Source organism: Orcinus orca, chromosome 8 (genome assembly GCF_937001465.1).
Source record: "Orcinus orca chromosome 8, mOrcOrc1.1, whole genome shotgun sequence".
Lineage (NCBI taxonomy): Eukaryota > Metazoa > Chordata > Mammalia > Artiodactyla > Delphinidae > Orcinus > Orcinus orca.
In genome coordinates this window covers 22816705-22834668 of record NC_064566.1, presented here as the reverse complement: position 1 = coordinate 22834668, position 17964 = coordinate 22816705, and the positions used below count along the sequence as shown (strand labels likewise).

The following is a 17964-nucleotide window of genomic DNA, read 5'->3' as shown; positions in this document are numbered from 1 at the left end:
AGTGCCAAGGAAGTCCACAGAGTGGGATAAGTTATGTATAATACATAATTCAAAAAGAGGACTTGTATTCAGAAGATATAAAGAACCCCTACAAATCAACAAGAAAGTAAACAAACATACAAGTCAATCAGTCAATGGAAAAATAGCAAAGACTTAAATGGACACTTCACAAAAGAGATTAGCCAAATGGACAATAAACCTATGAAAAAGTGCTCAAGTTTATTAGACATCAGAGAAATGCTAACCAAAACTCCAGTGTGTATCACATCTACCAAAATGAGTAAAACTAAAAAGCTAGATGATACTAAGCATTGGCTAGGATATGGAGCAACTATAATCCTGTATATTGCTTACAGGACTGCAAACTGAAGGTATCTATGAAAGTTGAACATACGCAACCCTATAACTCAGCAAATTTTACTGCTAAGATATCCAACAGAAATGCATTCATATGCTCCTCAAAAGACATGTGAAGAAGGTACTGTCATACTAGCCCACATGCAGTGTCATACTGGAAACCACTCGAATGCCTGTCAGTGTCAACACTGTAAATAAATGTTGTATATTCACATAATGGAATACTAAGCAGCACTGACAACAAACAAATGATAATCACGTTCAATAACATGCATAAATCTCACAAACAGAATGTTGAGCCAAAGACAGAGAAAAGTACATCATTCTATTTATATAAAGTGTATAAAACAGACTTTATTGTGTTCAAAGTTAGATGGTGGTTACCATAATGAGTGGATAGTGGTTGGAAGTGGGCATGACAGAGCTTCTGAGGTGCTGGTTACCAAGGACGTTCAATTTGTGAAAATACACCAAGTTGTACACTCATGATTTGTATACTTTTCTCTATGTATGTTATATTGTAATAAAAGGGTACCAAAACTCAATTCCTATGTATGTTATATTGTAATAAAAGGGTACCAAAACTCAATTCCTGGTGGATTGATAAATATGACTACTTTAACAACTTCTTGGATAACGTAATCCCACTGAAGGGGGAGAAGAAGAAAAGAACTAACTTAAGTTACTTTGGAAAACAGGATGATGATTATATTCTGTAAAGCTAAAGATAAAAAGAACTGTGTAGAAATACTGTACTGTAGTGTTCCCCGTAAAGGGTATGGGTTAGGAATTCTGAAACTAATTTATGCGTGTATGACATTTGAACAAATAAGTAAATACATTGTAGGTCATGACAGCTGGGTTTTTCACTATCAGAGAAAGAAGATAAAAATTAGAGAAATGGGAAGAGTCAAATGAGCCCTGTGGTGTTGGATAGAATCTATAGTATCAGCATGAATTCATGGCTTTTAATATACACACACACATATACACAGATGTGTGTGTGTGTGATGTATACCTACCTACATATATTTCTTATTCCCTTCTGTTGAAAGGGCCTAGAAGCAATGACACCCCAGTAGCAATGAGCACACCTAGTGCCAAGATCTTGGTTCTAAATACCAACCTATAATTCAAGGAACCAGGGATCCTTGGAAAAATGATTGAGTCTAGGGTTTGGACAGGGAAAGTACAAGGTGAGCATGGAGCATCATATGGAACCAGAAAGGAAGGAACTGCAAAGGGAAAAAAAAAAAAGGTGGGTGACGTTGAAAAGGCACAAGAGCCAGGACTTCCCTGGTGGCTCAGTGATTAAGAATCTGCCTGCCAATGCAGGCAACACGGGTTCAATCCCTGGTCCAGGAAGATCCCACATACCGCAGAGCAACTAAGCCTGTGTGCCACAACTACTGAGCCTGTGCTCTAGAACCCGTAAGCCACAACTAATGAGCCCACGTGCCACAACTACTGAAGCCCAAGCACATAGAGCTTGTGCTCTGCAACAAGAGAAGCCACTGCAGTGAGAAGCCTGCGCACTGCAGTGAAGAGTAGCCCCCGCTCGCCGCAACTAGAGAAAGCCTGCGCACAGCAACACAACGCAGACAAAAATTAATTAATTAATTTAAAAAAAAAGAAAAGGTACAAGAGCACAAAATCTGGGGCAATTTGAGGAATAAAATAAATATGAAAAAAAGGAATATAACCCAAAGAATAAAATAAGTACCTATGAATCCATATTAATACAATTGAATAAATAAACGGGAGCAAAAGGACAGCCCTTCCCCACAGCAGAACTTCCAGTTTATAAATTTGGAAGGAATTTTAGAAGTAGAAAATTACTACCAGGCAAACAACATAGTAATAATTATTGCAGGCAAGAATCATCAAGGGATGCTAAAATTAGTGGGTGAAAGTCTAATGAGAAACAGGGTGTTTGCATAGTCTCAAAGTGTCTCCCCAGGGGATACTTATTATTGACAAAGGGAAAAACAGTAACTTTACTTTGGAGAATCCTGGCACACACCACCTTAATCAATTGATCAAAGTCAACCTGGACATAATAAGATATATTACTCTATGTGCCTTCTGATCTGATGCACTGAGAAGCACAACATCACATCCATGGTATCCTTGCCCACCCCCCGCCCCCCGCCCAATACATAATCTCAACTAATGCAAAAAATTGACAATCTCAAGTGCTGCCAAGGATGTGGAGAAACCAGAATTCTCATGTATCGCTGGTGGTGATGCAGACTGGCACAGCCACTTTGAAAACCTGTTTGGCAATTACTTATTCATACAGTTAAACATACTCTTACCATATGACCCAGTAGTTCCATGCCTAGTATTCATCTGAGAGAAATTAAAGCTTGTGCTCACACAAAGACTTAGACACAAATTTTTATGGTGGCTTTATTAGTAATAGCTAGAACTGGAAACAACTCAAATGTCCACCAACTGGTGAATAGATAAACAAATTGTGGTACATCCACACAATGGAATACTACTCAGCAATGAAAAGGAGCAAATTACTGATCTACCAACATGAATGTATCTCAGATACATTATGCTAAGTGAAGAAAGGCCGACTCAAAAGGCTCCATGTTGTATGATGCTATTTATATGGCATTCTGAAAAAACAAAAAACTACAGGGATTAAAAACAAATAGGTACTTGTCAGGGGTTGGGATTGGGGAGAATAAGCTGACTACAAAGGCACATGAGGGAATTTTAGGGGGTTGATGACACTGTTTTATATGTTGATCGTGGTAGTGGTTTCATGACTGTAAATATTTATCAAAATTCAAAACTGAATGCTAAATAAGGTGGCCAAAAAAAACCAAAACTTCTTAAAAATATCATGTTTATAGTTACTAATGCTTAAAATAGTGTTGATAATCATAAGAAAACATCAGACAAACCCAACTGGGGGACATTCTACAAAATTACTCTTCAAAAGTGTCAAGGTGATAAAAGACAAAGAAAGACTGAGGAATTGCCACAGCTTGGAAGAGACCAAGGAGACATGTCAATTTAAGGCAATGTGGGAATCCTGGATTGGATCCTGAACTGTAAAAAGGATAGTAGTGGACCATTAGCAAAATGAGATTAAGGTCTCTGGATTAGTTAATAGTATTGTGACAATATTAATTTTCTGGCTTCAGTAATTGCACTATCATTATGTAATGTGGAATATGTTACTCTTAGGGAAAGCTGGATGAGGGGTACACAGGAACTCTATTATTTTTGCAAGTCCAAAGTTTTTGTAAGTTTAACATTATTTCAAATTAAAAAGTTTGAAACCATTCATAATTTCTATTTATCAAAAGATTCCATGAGACTGTAAAAAGGCAATCTACAGAATGGGAGAATGTATTTACAATATACATATCCAACAAAGAATTCATTTCTATAATAAAGAAGTCTTACAAATTAATAACAAATATGTATATATATATCACATTAGAAAAAGGACAAAAATTGTGCAAGGTTACTTCATAGAAGAGAATATCTGACTTGGCCAATAAAGATAAAAGTTGTGTAATTTCATTAGTCATCAAGAATATGCAAAATAAAACCACAATGAGATGCCGCTACACACTTAATAGAATTGCTATAATTAAAAGGCCAATAATTCCAAATGCAGGCAAGGATTTGAATTAATACTGGATTTTCACATCCCTTTGATGGGAGTGTAAATTGGGACAGTCCACCAAAGGTAAGATATTTGTGCTTTGTCCCCCAGCAATTCTGCCCCTCAGTACACAGAACTAAAACTATATGTGTATATATTCATCCAAAGACATCCACAAAAATGTGATAACAGTACTATTTGTAATAGCTCCAAAGAGATGCAAACCAAATGTCCATCAACATAAATTGCATCGTATTCACACAATGGAATAGTATGCAGCAGTAAAAATGGAGAAATCACCACTATACATGATAACATAATTGAATCATACAAACATAATATTGACCAAAAAGAGGGAAAATTCCTCTGTGATGACAGACATCAGCACACTTGTTACCTTTGGAGAGAGGCAGGCAGTGATAGAGTGGGGAGGTGATGACTGGGTGGGCCTGAGGGGACAATGGTTACGTCTGTGTGTTCACTTCATGAAAATACATTGAGCCGTACCCTTATCTGCATATGTTACACTTACAAAATATTTAATTCTTAAAACCTTTTGGAAAGAAAATAATAAAGGAAAAATAGTAATGTTTTCATGAAACTATTTAAAAGTCCCTTTGTTTTGAAGAAAACACAATTGTTAAAGCACTTCTCTGTATGGGTGAAGAAAACACCTGGGATAGACCTTTTAAATGTAGGTGTGATGTAAAATCCGAGACTTCTCTACGCTGAAACAGTCTCAGCAACGTAAACAAATGCCAAAAGCAAGCAGACAGAAAATTAGAGAAGAAACTAACCATACAAATCTGGAGAACCAAAAACAAACCAAAAAATTAGTTTCTAAGAAATTAGAGAAGTGAAAATACATGTTTTATATGCTAATCCAACCACCCTGCCATGGTGATTTTGGGAATCAGCCTTCTCAGAGTGAAAGCCATGGGTTACCACGTGGGGCAAGGATAAAGAAAGCAAAAGGTACATTGCATAATGAAAGGGCATCAGAATGAAAAGAAAATAATTTCCTGGGACATGAAATGCAATCAAGTCAAGACCCATATTTTATCTCTGCTGGAGGCAGTCTTATTTGTTAGTAAAGTGCTGGGATAATCAACCATTGTTCTCCCTGCCAAGACCGTCAAAACAAATACAACCTTCTTAGCTCAGTGCTAAAAATGTCTGAGCCTTCAGAGAACAGCTGGGCAGAAAGCAATCTTGTTCGATTTCAGCACATTTTCCCCTAGTATTAGGCTGTCCGAATGCAACCCACATCAAAGCATCCCAGACATCCGCTGCAGGGATAGACCTGTCATGTGAACACGGCCTATCAAACTCGAGCAAGCAGAATGCACAATGAAACCACTTTAAACTTGTCCAACTCCACATCTACAGGAGCAAAGACTTTGAAGCATAAAAAAGCTACTCTAAACAAATAATTTCTTTGAGTTGCTTTTTATAAATATAAAAAAATAATGGTCTGCCTGCAAAATGCTGTGTCTTGGTAAGGCTCTGGGAGTGTTAGAAATGATTCGTGATCTCTTAGCTATCTATTTCAACATTGCCTAAGGGACACCTTCTTCTAAGCATTTTCGGAATTATTCTCCAGCTATTGTCAGCTTTTATTAAAGTATGTCTTATTTGTGGCTTTGTGATTTCTATTAATTACGAAGTGCATCAATTAGGATGTTTGGGATTGCAAGTAACAAAAAATTTAAAATAACTGATTTAAACAATACTTCTTTTATCAAGTAACAACAATCTAGGGTGTAATGTACAACATGGTGACTACAGTTAATAATAGTGAACTGCATATTTGACAGTCAGTAAGAGAGTAGATCTTAAAAGCTCTCATCAAAAGCAAACAATTTTAAACTATGTATGGGTGACAGATTTTAACTACACTCACTGTGATGTCATTTTACAATATAAACAAACAACAAATCATTACTTTGCATACCTGAAACTAATATAATGTTATATGTTAATTATACTTCCATTTTTAAAATAAATAAATAAAATAAAACAGAATGCCAGAGGTAAAACAGTCCCAGGTGGGTTAACTCATTTGTTCAAATGGTTCATCAAAGGCCCAAGTTCTTTCCATATTTCTGCTCTCTTGTCTTCATGCTAGGTCCCCTTATGGTCATAAGATGGCTGCCACAGTTCCAGGCCTCACATCCAGATACTAAAGTGTTAGATGGATAGGAAGTGTTCCTGTGAGTTTCTTTTTATCAGTGAGAAAAATATCTTTGCAGAAGGCCTCTCAGAAGATTCATCATCATGTTTTATTGGTCACAATTGTGTCATATGCCCATGTCTAAGCCAAAAGGGATCACAGAGCAACCATTAGACTAATTTACTTCTAAACACAGGGATAGGGAAAGCTTTCTATGACTGATATGAGGGAGGAATGGACACCCAAATATATGTGGGATCCTGCCAGTTAAGCAGAAAGGGGAACAGGCTGTTAGGTGGGCAACCATCTGTGTCTGCAACAATTGGGATGCAGAGCAAAATGTTTAACTAAGTTGAATTTTTGGCTTAATTGTGGTATGTGCAGAAAACCTTTTAGATTGTGACCTTGGTTATTGAAAATTATTCTGAAACATTAGTCCCCTTTTTTCTCTACTATGTAAAGTGGAATGACATCTTTGGTGCCTCTACACGGTGACACTCCTCTTCTCCTGCCCTTTGAGACCTCCTCCTTTATCCCCATCCTCAGGAGGGCAGGAGTAAACCTCAGCCTCCGTGTCTGGACAATGGGCTGTTGCCTCCTTGGCCATAGATGATTGGAGCTGAAGTGTATACAGTGGACACCAGCTGGACCAATCAGCTTCTCTTCCCTGGGAATCTGGAATGGGGGCACCATCTGATTGCATCAGTTTCTTCAAATGGTTGGGCCTGTAACACAAAATTTCCAGAATTGTCGGGCAGCTGTCTGTGTGTCATTCGGGATGTGAAAAGCTGATGTTTGGGACGGTAAAAATGAAATAGATATACAGAGAGACATAGACACACATTTTGGCTCTGTAAGTCCCCTTGAAATCCACCCCCCCCACACACACACACCCAAATCCAGATCCAAGCCAGCTTGAAGTAGCTTACGTTCCTTGCAGCCGAAGAGTCCTAACCCATACGTGAGAGCACAGCGTCCCTTTTCCGGGGTGACTGAGGATTCTGTGGCCTTTTAGGGTCATCATTAAGGACTTCCAGTTCTCATTAGTCAGAGCTCTGTGTGCAGAAAACAGAAGAAAATGAGTCATACCTGCCATAAGTTCACCCCAGAAGTTGCTACAAAAGTTTCCTTCGTTTGAAGTCCATCCTACCTATTGGTTCAGTTTCTAAAGCTTTAATTCTTTTCCCTAAGGAAGTATTCAAACAAAACACTTCGCAGGAAGGACGACAGTCAAGTGCGAGCGGTGCCTGCAGTGCTGTGGGCCGGAGAGGCAGGTAATGGGACTCACACATACTGAGCTCCAGCAGTCTGCTCTCCACGCATTGTTTACTCCATCCTCACCACATACTCTGCCGCAATCACTGTAAAACCATTCTACAAATGAGGAAACAGAGGTTCAGAGAAGCTGATTGATTTTGCTAAGGGGAGGAAGATTTTAAACCCTGATGTGAGGAGAACCACAGCTAATGATGTTTTCACTATTTCATGCTGTCATACAGGAGGAAAAAAAAATGTGCCTTGATTGGATGTCCCATTAGGTAGATTCTGATTAATGGACTTTTGACTCTGGTTATTATGAGTATTTACCATCCTAATATCAAATCATTTGTATATTCCAGGAAAGAGACACAGGGAGGATGACCGCCTAGCACCAGGTCTATTAAGATATTTCTGCATTTTTCTAAATTAATCATTCCCACATCTGGGAGAAACAGAGGACAAGAACTTTTAGCACCTTATAAAGGCGGAAAACCCAAAAGCCAGAGAAGGTAAGTGACAGGTGCAGGAGCCTTACCTGGACCTAGAAACACTTTGTAACCATGTGGTTCTGGCTATCACAGTAGGTGTACATTCTTAAGCTGTTGATTTTTCTTGACTAATTAAAGCTGATTGGAGTTTTAGAGCTGGGCTTTGTTTTTGTTTTCCCCTATCTTTCACATACTGGAACTCACAGGCTGTCTTGCTGCTGCCAATTAGCAATAATGTTGGAGAAGAGTTAGTCCCCGCTGTTCCCAGCTTGTATGGGAAGCTGTCAGAATGAGATTAGGGAGAATCAGGCAAAACTGTACATTTCAGTGTGGCTTGTTCCTAGCAAGACAATCATGCAGATGTTTAGATCAAACTTTCCAGACTCAAAATTGTCACAGACACGAAAAGCTGCCCATCTGGAATATGCTGCAAATCGGAACCAAATATTTATCCTCTCCTGCTGCTGTTCTGTAGGCCAGTTAACTTTTCTCAACCTAGTGACTGTTTTCTTAGTTTTATTTAGATTTAAAAAACAAAGCAGCTGACTTGGTTTTCTTCATTATGGAGAAATGTCACATGCTTATTTTGATGCATTCCAACATTACAGACATAAAAGGTAGAAAGGGAAGATTTGGATTGGAGTTTGTAACACTGTCAGTAGCTTTTCCTGTAAATCTTGCCAATGTCAAGAACATCTTGGGGAATGTAAACCACAGGAAAACTCCAATGCGTCAAAATGTCCAGGGGATGGGAGATTCCAGGTTATCCCAGAGTTACCCAGAAAATCCTTTTCCCATCAAGCTTGATGTTGAAATCTTACTGAAAGGTGTGAGTTGCGTTTCCTGCTCTAAGAAGCACAGCTCACTGTGAATGTGATTTAATGCTTCTCTGATAGTCGAGGGTCAGCCTGGACCTCAGGCTAAACATTCTGGACCCCAATTCCCATTGTCCAGAAAACAAAACAGGAGATTGGGTAGAATTTGTACTTGACCCCAGGCCATGTTTTTGAAGTTCCTTGAATAAGCTTCTTCCATGTATTTTGCTCCTTTTTCCTTGTAGAAGAAGAAAAACAAAAGTCTGCAAAACTGGGGGCTTTGCCTATACAAATTCCAGTAAAATCAAGATTTTACCGGATTTAAATATTTTCGTGTAGTCCTAATGGAAGATGCACTGAGGCCTCAGCCGTCAGGAGGTGGGAGCCATCCTTCCCTTGGCCTCAGGCCCTGCACAGGTAGAACTGGAGGAGAAGCGAGTCCCTCCCTTAGCCCTTCCCCCACTGTCAACCCCCCACCCCCAGTAGAGAACGGAACGTAGGGGCTTTGTATTTGGTCGTTTCTTCCCAGATCATTTGTCACTATCTAGACCAGGGTTTCTCAACTTCGGCAGTACTGACATCTCGGGCCATACAGTGCTTTGCTGTCTTGTGCACTGTAGGATGTTTAGCAGCATTTCTGGCCTCTACCCACTAGATGCCAATAGCATTCTCCCGACCGCACTCCCCCCAGTTGTGACAACCAAAAATGCCTTCAGACGTTGCCAAATGTTCCCCAAGGGGCAAAATGCCCCCTAGTTGAGAGCTACCAGTGTAGACAGAGGCACGATTATTCTTTTTTTCCCCCTCTTGTCAAGATTATGAGTTTTCTTGACCTTGGCAAGTAATTTCATAACATATTTCTTGTGCTATTTTATGGAAGAATGCAAATAATTCTCTGATGAAAGTAATATTTTGCTTTGAATTGTGTGAGGCAGGTCTCATTAAAACAACTGCAGGTTTGGCATTGTTTTTAGAAGGCAGTAGATTTGTTTTCTGAATCAGTTCTGATTTTGAGTTTTAAATACTGAATTTTCATACTTTCCTAAATTTCCTTTGAGGTCACTGTCATCACGGACATGAAGTCAGTGTCTTAGCCACAGTCTCTCGTGTGGTACTGTCATCCTCAATTTCATATTTACATCCATCACAGAAATATTTTTACTACTGTTGCTGCTTCCTAATGCTTAAGAGATTTTCCACCCACTGTTTTTTTTTTTAATCCCTTATTCCGTCTCTCCAGTGGATTGAGTTACATTTAAATTAGATGTTCTTAAAGAACAGTCAGTAGATTTCAAAAAGAAATCTGCTAAATTGGTGCAATCCAGGGGTTAGTTTTATATCCCTCATTTCAAGCCTACAGAGGTATTTATGCTATAGAAAGAGGGAGGGGTTAAATTGTTTCGGATAAGCAGATTTTCTGTATGTTTAATGCTGCCGTGAAAGTCTCTATACACAAATCTTTGTGCACACGTCTCAGCAGCACTTTCAGCTAAAACTTGAGAAGACAAATACAGGGTCAAAGGGTATGAATTTTTTTTAAAATAAATTTATTTATTTATTTATTTTTGGCTGCGTTGGGTCTTTGTTGCTGCGTGTGGGCTCTTCTCCAGCTGTGTTGAGCGGGGGCTACTCTTTGTTGCGGTGCGCGGGCCTCCCACTGCAGTGGCCTCCCGCGTTGCGGAGCACGGGCTCTGGGCGTGCGGGCTTCAGCAGCTGTGGCTCACGGGCTCTAGAGCGCAGGCTCAGTAGCTGTGGCGCACGGGCTTAGTTGCTCCGCGGCATGTGGGATCTTCCCAGACCAGGGATCAAACCCGTGTCCCCCACATGGGCAGGCGGATTCTTAACCACTGCACCACCAGGGAAGCCCAAAGGGTATGAATGTTTTAAGGCTCAATACCTATTGCCAAATTACCTCCAGAAGGTAGTGCCCATTTTCAGTCTCTTTATTGGCAATTCTCTTGAAGGGTTTCCGTCTTGTTCTGTCAGCCTCCAGGCCCGTGAAGACGTTTCCCACGGGACAGTCTTCAGATATGTCAATGGAATAAGATCCATCTCAAGATATCTGTCAACAGCCTCCCTGGGCCCATCTCAGACCATCTGGCAGTGGCAACTCTAATATATTTTTGGAAGATGCTGGTGCAGTTGCCAAAAACAAGCTTGCAATATTGAATCAGGTTTTCCAATCAGTGAGGTTGCAGAATTGAACTGTGTTAATGGCGTGTGACAATCTTAGTCCAATATCCAGAGACTCCTAGAAGGAATGTTTCCTTGCAAATTTAAGGGCAGCTGCAAGAGAGGGAATGTGGATTACCTTTCACGTGAATTCTGTAGCGCTCGCACCATCCCAGCCATGTTGTAAACCTGGCAGCGAGACTCGATTGCCAAGCCTCAGCTTCAGGCAAGACTGGGGAGAAAAACACTACTTTGATTCAGGGCTGCAGTACTTAGAAAGGCACAGTGATGCCGTCTGACTCTCACACATGCAACTGGTTCCCTGAGTGGGTTTGTATTCCATGCCACCAAAGACACATAAGTGTGATAACGTACGTGCCCCCAGGAGATAGAATCAGCTTTCTTACAGTGTATGAAGTGGTCTGTAAATTGGAAAGCACTACACGGATACGAGTTTATTACATTTGTCATTGTATTGTTACGAGCTCTGAACTGACTCTGAGACGTGGAATTGAAAGCATCTAGAATCTATCCATTGTATTTTAGACACACAAAATTGTAAGTCCCTTCCCTAAACTCTCCTTGGACACTTGAACTCTAAAGAATCATGGAGCGCAAATCAGCATTTAGTTTCAAGAGGCTAGTATAAATTTTAAGCGTTCAGATGGCCAGAGTTGCTCCTGCCCTCAAATGGATGATGTGTTCTCTTTTCTCTGCACCACTGGCTGAGTCACTCTTTGAAGTGTCACAGAGTCCCCAGATATCCAGTCTGTTCCTCAGCTCCCTGGACCATATCGTCCCCTTGGCATCTAGTATGAATGAAACAAACCACCAAAGCCAGAGCAGATAGAAACCACAAGGAACACATAAGAGACAGAGCCCGGGGCCACCACCTTGCCAACGAGGCAGACTGGAAAGGCAGGCCTGACCTGAATGGTTTCTCACTATAAGTACCTTTAATAAGAATGGGCTGTACTCAGCCACCCTCAGACAATCTCAAAGCATCTTATCTGTTTCTCCTGTATATGGCTTGTCAAGGATAAGAATGGCCTGATTTCTTTCTGTCATTGCAAGGCCACCAAAATGGGGATTAAAACAGCTAAGATTTTTAAAGTACTTTTACCTGTTATTTCATATGGTCGTTCCAATAATTTTACAAGCCAGGACTTTTTATGTCTTTCAGAGAAAATGAAACTGAAGCCCAGAGAGGTTATATCTCACCTGAGGCTACACAGGAAAGAAGTGGCAAAGCGAGGACATGAACCCCAAACTGCCTGACTTTAAGGTCTCTGTTCCCTCCATTATCGCATAGTGGAGTCCTGGGTTGGGATATTCTTTCTGGTTTGGCTTCTGAGATAACCTCGTCCCAGCAGATCCACAATCTTCCATCTCTGCCTCAGAGCTGCTATTGAGCTGTTGAGGGAAAGGAAGTGGGTAGAAGGTGAGAGATCCAGTCAGAACGAAAACTTAAGAAAATTACTTAAGTGAAAAATTACTGTTACAAGGCATGATATAAATTTGCTTATAACTTTGTGCAATTTTTGTGTTACTTTTTCTATGTAAATGAACCCATTCTACTCTACATCAACATACATACTTTACCTGTGTCTTCCTACAAATTTTTGTTTAGTCTCACACTCCTAGTACCTGGGAGCCCTGGCCATCTGTGTTACACCTAGAACTTAGAATTGCCTTTCATTTTCCTTCAGTCCTGAATCGGTGTGGAATTCAGGGACAGTGCAGATAAGAGTGTATGATTGTGGCAGACACAGTCTGCCCAGTTAGGGTCCCATTTCCAAGTCCTCTCTGCTTTGAGCTGGGCTCAAGAGACTGGGAGGCAGTGAAGAAGCAGGAGTGTTCCTTCTAGCTCCCTCTCTTCCCTTCCACCTGGATGCAGAGAACTTTGGGGCTGAAGGGCAGTGATTCTCAAACTTGAACATGCATCAGGATCAACTGGAAGGCTGTTAAAACACAGACTGCTGGGCCCCATCCTTAGAGTTCTTACTCAGCAGACCTGGTTGGGATCTGAGAATATGCAAGTCTTATAAGTCCCAAATGTTGCTGATGCTGCCAGTCTGGGGACCATGCATTGGAAACCATTGCCCTAGAGCAACACCCTAGTGCAATCCTGATTGCACTTTATACTCCTCTGAGAGGTATTTTAAACATTTTGATGCCCAAGCTGCTATTTAAACCAATAAAATCAGAGTCTTCTGGGGTGGGGGGCGCATGTATCAGCATTTTTGAAGCTCATCAGGTAATTAAAAAGTGCAGTGAAAAGTTGAAAACTGTTGCCTTAAAGTGGAGGCTTACGATGGAAAGAACATGGGTTCTTAAATCACTAAGTGTAGGAAAGCAGTCTGTCAGTGAGAAGTATCCACTTTAGATTGTTATATGAACAAGAAATAAACTTTTATTATGTTAGGCCGCTGAAATTCTGGAGATGATTTGCTATTGTAACCAGCATTATCCTAATACAATAATGGTAACTATTAAGAACAAGTTTTCAGAAATTCTCTTTTTACCTCCTGCCTTCTTCTCCTCTGATAAGGAAAGTATCTATCTGATTGGTTCCAAGACACTCATTGGCTCACATTTTCTAAAGGTGACATTTCAGTGGGAATAAGGTTCCAGCACATGTAACATAGTAGCCTCTTTTTCTCGCTCTTCCTTGCAGCCAGGATGGCAGGGCAGCCCTACATTCCCCTCTCCCCACCCCTCTACTTTCTCTCTGCTTGGACACACATTCATCCTTTCCACCTGGAAGCAGATTCAGAGTTCTTGACTTGGCCTGACAGGTGTTAAAGTAGCCAGGTGAAGCCCAAGATTGAGTCGCTCATGCTAAGCCTCACGTCAGCGAACCAAAACTTAACTGAGTTTCAAGGCTCCGTTCTCCCAGAAAAGGAAGACTGAGGTCAACCAATCAGGGCTTTCCCTCTCAACACAAGTTACCTGACACAAGTTACCTTCTCCGAGGCTTCCTTTTGCTCCATGTAAGGAAAGCAACCCTGCTTTAACCAATCAGTAAATGCCCAGTATAACTTCCTTGCCCCTGCTCTCTTTGGTCTATAAAAAATCTCTTGCCTGGTATAATGAATCGGAGCACCTTTCCAGCTGCTAGATTGGATGCTGACCAATTCCTGAATGACTGACTAAAGCCAATAAGATCTTTAAACTTTACTCAGTTGAATTTTGTTGACATAGGAATTGGGCAGAAACTGGGCAAATATTCTGGGCAAAGGTGACACAATGCTCTTTTCCTTCTCTGATGTATGTCAAAAACCAAAACCAAACCAAACCACAACGACAAAACACCTGATTCAACACATGTCAACAAGTGCCAGAGACTATCCAAACTGAGAATATCTGAGAACTGGGATTGAACAATGAGGAGAAAGAACATGAGTTCCATCCTTGCTTCCTGACTTTGCACTAGGGCTTGGGACCAAAGCTCTCTCTAAAAATAAAGTGCTTCTTATTGCTTGCATGGGGCACTGCAGAGAATGGGGTCGATAGGCCAAGACAGGATTCAAATGATTCTGGGTCCCCCTGGCCAAACATCTTTGTATACCATCCCTGAGCTAAAAAGATGGTGTAATTGAGATGGTAACATAAACACTTAAAAGGCATGGTGACCAACGAAACGACATGGATGACTTTTTGAGAATTCAACCCATATCTGCCTTCACTTTAAAGCAGGTCCAGCAATCACTTGAATAATAAACTGGACAGATTTTTTGCCCATAGAAACATCAAGTGTTACATGGAAAGGAATGGAAAGGTTAATGGCTCTACAAACATATTTTGCAGCTTCTGCCTTCTCATGATAAATGTGAAGGGACAAATACCCTCAGGTGAGAATTTCTTTCCCGGCTGAAGGGCTGTGATCTGCCCCCACTCCCCGCCTCGCAGCTCTCATTCTTGGCGCCTCCTCTCAACTTTCCCTAGTGGGAGAGAGACAACTCTTTCAGCTGCAACCAACAAAATCCAGCCCGACACAGTAGGAGCCCAAATAAAATTTACTGAATCACGTAATCGAGAGGCTGGAAACAGGACTTACTTCAGAGATAGACTGATTCCGGGGCTCCAGCACTGTCCTCAAGGTCCAGCGTCTCATTCTTTTCCCGAGTTGATAGTATTTCCAGACATGCGCTCGCTACAGGGAGGAAGATGCTTACCAGGTGTTCAATCTCACACCTCTCATTCAAGCCCAGCGAGGATAGACCGAGAATCTCCTTCCCAGAATTCCCAGGGAAAGTCTCGTTGCCTCTCTAATTGGCGCTAATTAAGTCATATGATTATCAATGAGCCAATCATTGGCAGCCAAGGAAATACAATGCTCTGATTGGCTTAGGCCTAAATCACATGCTCTATTCCTGACCCCAGGGTCTAATCCTTCTAGAATCACTTGATTGAAAAGGGAAGGGGCTGGTGAAGTTGTCAAAAGAAGGAGTGGCTTCTGAGTGTCCAGAAAGCCACAGATGCCCGCCACTGGTGCCCCTAACTTCCCAAGTCAGCTCCAGAAAATTCTTTAACTGTTTCCTCCAAGAGGAGCTCGGCAGGCACGTCTAATTTCTTATACAGCTTTTCCAACTAGTGGCGATAAAAGGGGCAATAGAAGGGGGAAGTTGGAGACAAGAATAAGCCTAAAAAGGGAGCAGAACCCTGGGGCAAAGATCTCGTGGGAAGTAAAAGGCTGCTGGAATGAGAGCTGTGTTGCCTGATCTCATTGTCATTACCCCGGCGAAGTAGCCCGCAGCACAGGCACTGGATACTAAGTGTTGGAGATATTCTCTTTCCGAGGAGACTCACCAGGCGGATGCTTCTTCCCCTGTTAGCTCCGGGCCACTTCTCTTTCTCCACTCTCTTGACGCACACATAGATCCTTTTATGACGCTCCATGGAAACCAGAGATGGAATAAATCAAAAGTGGTCAGAGGAACGATTGTTCTCACTTGTAAAATAACTGAACCCTTGTTAATTTGTTGCCAGCCTTACATTTCTCCCGAGAGCTCCCCATTGGATGGAGGCTGTAAACAGGAAACTTGAAACCCTCAGTCATCCTTTGTATTACTTATTGTTTGTGGGCAGCTGCAAGGGATTCGCCATCACAGAGCTTGTGAATCCTAGTGGGGAGATGAGCCGTATATATTTCTAAGACAGAATACCCGGAGGAGAAACTTCATTTCTTCAAAAACAAAGTAGAAATGCGGCTCAGGGATGAGGAAAGAAGCATTTTTTAACAGGTGACAGGTTTGCCAGAATGGTAAAGTAACTCTTGGTTTTACTTGGTGTACGATCAGCAGCCCCCCCACACTGTGGCCAGAAGAAAATATAAAAATTCCTTCTTCTCCTGCAGTACAGCTGAAGATGGACTACAGCTATTGAGAATACTGAAGTGTTGGGGTAATAGAAGGACAAGGCAGAACTACTCCTGTCCATGCTGAAGAGAACCCTTATTGCAAAGATGGTGCCTAGTGAGGGTTAGGAACTAGGGTCCTGGTGCCAGACTGTATGGGTGTGAATCATAGCTCTCATACTCACTAGCTATGGGACTTTGGAGAAATCACTTCGCCCTTTTCTCCCTCAATTTCCTCATCTGTAACATGGGAATAATAATAGTATCTACCACATTGGGTTATTGTGACTATTAAATAAGTTATTATATGTAAAATACTTAGGAAAAAGACCAGCTCAGTGTAAGTATTTGTATGTATTAGCTGTCGTTATGACTAACCACAGAAATAAACGTGGCAGCTTAACAGAACATTAAGTTTTTATTGTATTTTCTATATTTCTTTATGCAGGGCACAGGGCAACCTCTGTGTGGCAGCCAAGGGCTGACCTCAGCACGAGGGCAATTCCTTATTAAGTCTGCATTTCTCTGGGAGTCTGGGCGCCGTTGTCAGAGTGGGCGCCTGTGTGTCCAGCCTCAGGCCGGTCTAAGAACCCAGTATCGTCGCCTCATTCTCTGTACTTGGATCTGACTCTTACCAGGATGATTAACGACTGAACTTTCTCTGAAACTCTTCCCACAGAGGTATGAGCTCAACCTTTAACCTCAGAAGTTTCTTCGTGGCTGAACACAATGGTCAACTATCAGTATAGTTCTCAAATTCTGGAACTTTTCAGTATAGATCCCCAAATCTGAGTTATTTTCCCTCCTCTGGAATGTAAACCCCGTGAGACTGGGGACTTGACTGGTGTTTGTTCACCAGTGCACCTCTGTCTAGAATCAGGTCGGCACTGGATTTGTTTATTGAGTGAATAAATGGATGTGACTGGATGGAATCAGCCTTGACTTTTACTTCACACAGAATATCAGCCTCACAGCCCAGGTTGGGTTTTGCCCAGTTCCGTTTTCTCAGCCATGACTAGTGCGTGAGGGAGCTCAGACCTGCTGGTGCTTTCTGCAGCCTTCTTGGGTCTCCACTCTGTAATTCCCAGTAGCTAGCCACTCCTCACCCCCTCATATGCCCAGAAAAACAAATTAAAGTGTAGTCTAAATCTCTTCAGGAGGGAAGAAAGGTTTTCTTCAAATAAAAAACAAAATCAAGCAATATTGCCTGTGAAACAGGCAATTTACCAAATGAAACAGTTCTCATAGTAGGGACCAAATGGATTACTGGGTACCTTCAATAAAAATCAAGGTGTTATCTTCCAGGTTATTTGATTCTGTGGGGTCTCTGTACCTTTCATTGCCTTGAGCTGTCTTACAGCTTTGTAAGTGGTAGCTGATCAGTACCAATGCAAATAATTCTTTTCTGTAGACATATGTAAGAGGTTTCTCTTGCTCCGTAGCAGACTACCACAAATTTGACAACTTGCTGTAACATAAATTTATTATCTTGTATTTTCTGTGGGTCAGGAGTCCAGGCGTGTTAGCTGGGTCTTCTGCCCAAGGTCACAGCAGGCTGACATCAAGGTCGTGACCTGGTCTCTTCTGGGGCTTGGGTTCCTCTTCCAAGGTTCCTGGTGGCTGCCAGAATTCATCTTGCAGTTACACATCTGCGGTCCTGCTTTCTTGCTGGCTGTCAGTTCTCAGATTCTAGAGGCTGCCTGCCA

At 41.5% G+C, this 17964-nt stretch overlaps 1 long non-coding RNA gene across 1 annotated transcript; it reads right to left on the bottom strand.

The window, feature by feature from the left end:
• Positions 1 to 10238: 10238 nt before the first annotated feature.
• Positions 10239 to 15864, bottom strand: LOC117197726 (uncharacterized). The gene is made up of 3 exons (XR_004478551.2): positions 15712 to 15864; positions 12121 to 12312; positions 10239 to 11013 (listed from the first exon to the last, which is right to left on the bottom strand). It is a non-coding gene; the product is annotated as an uncharacterized LOC117197726 (long non-coding RNA).
• Positions 15865 to 17964: the final 2100 nt, after the last annotated feature.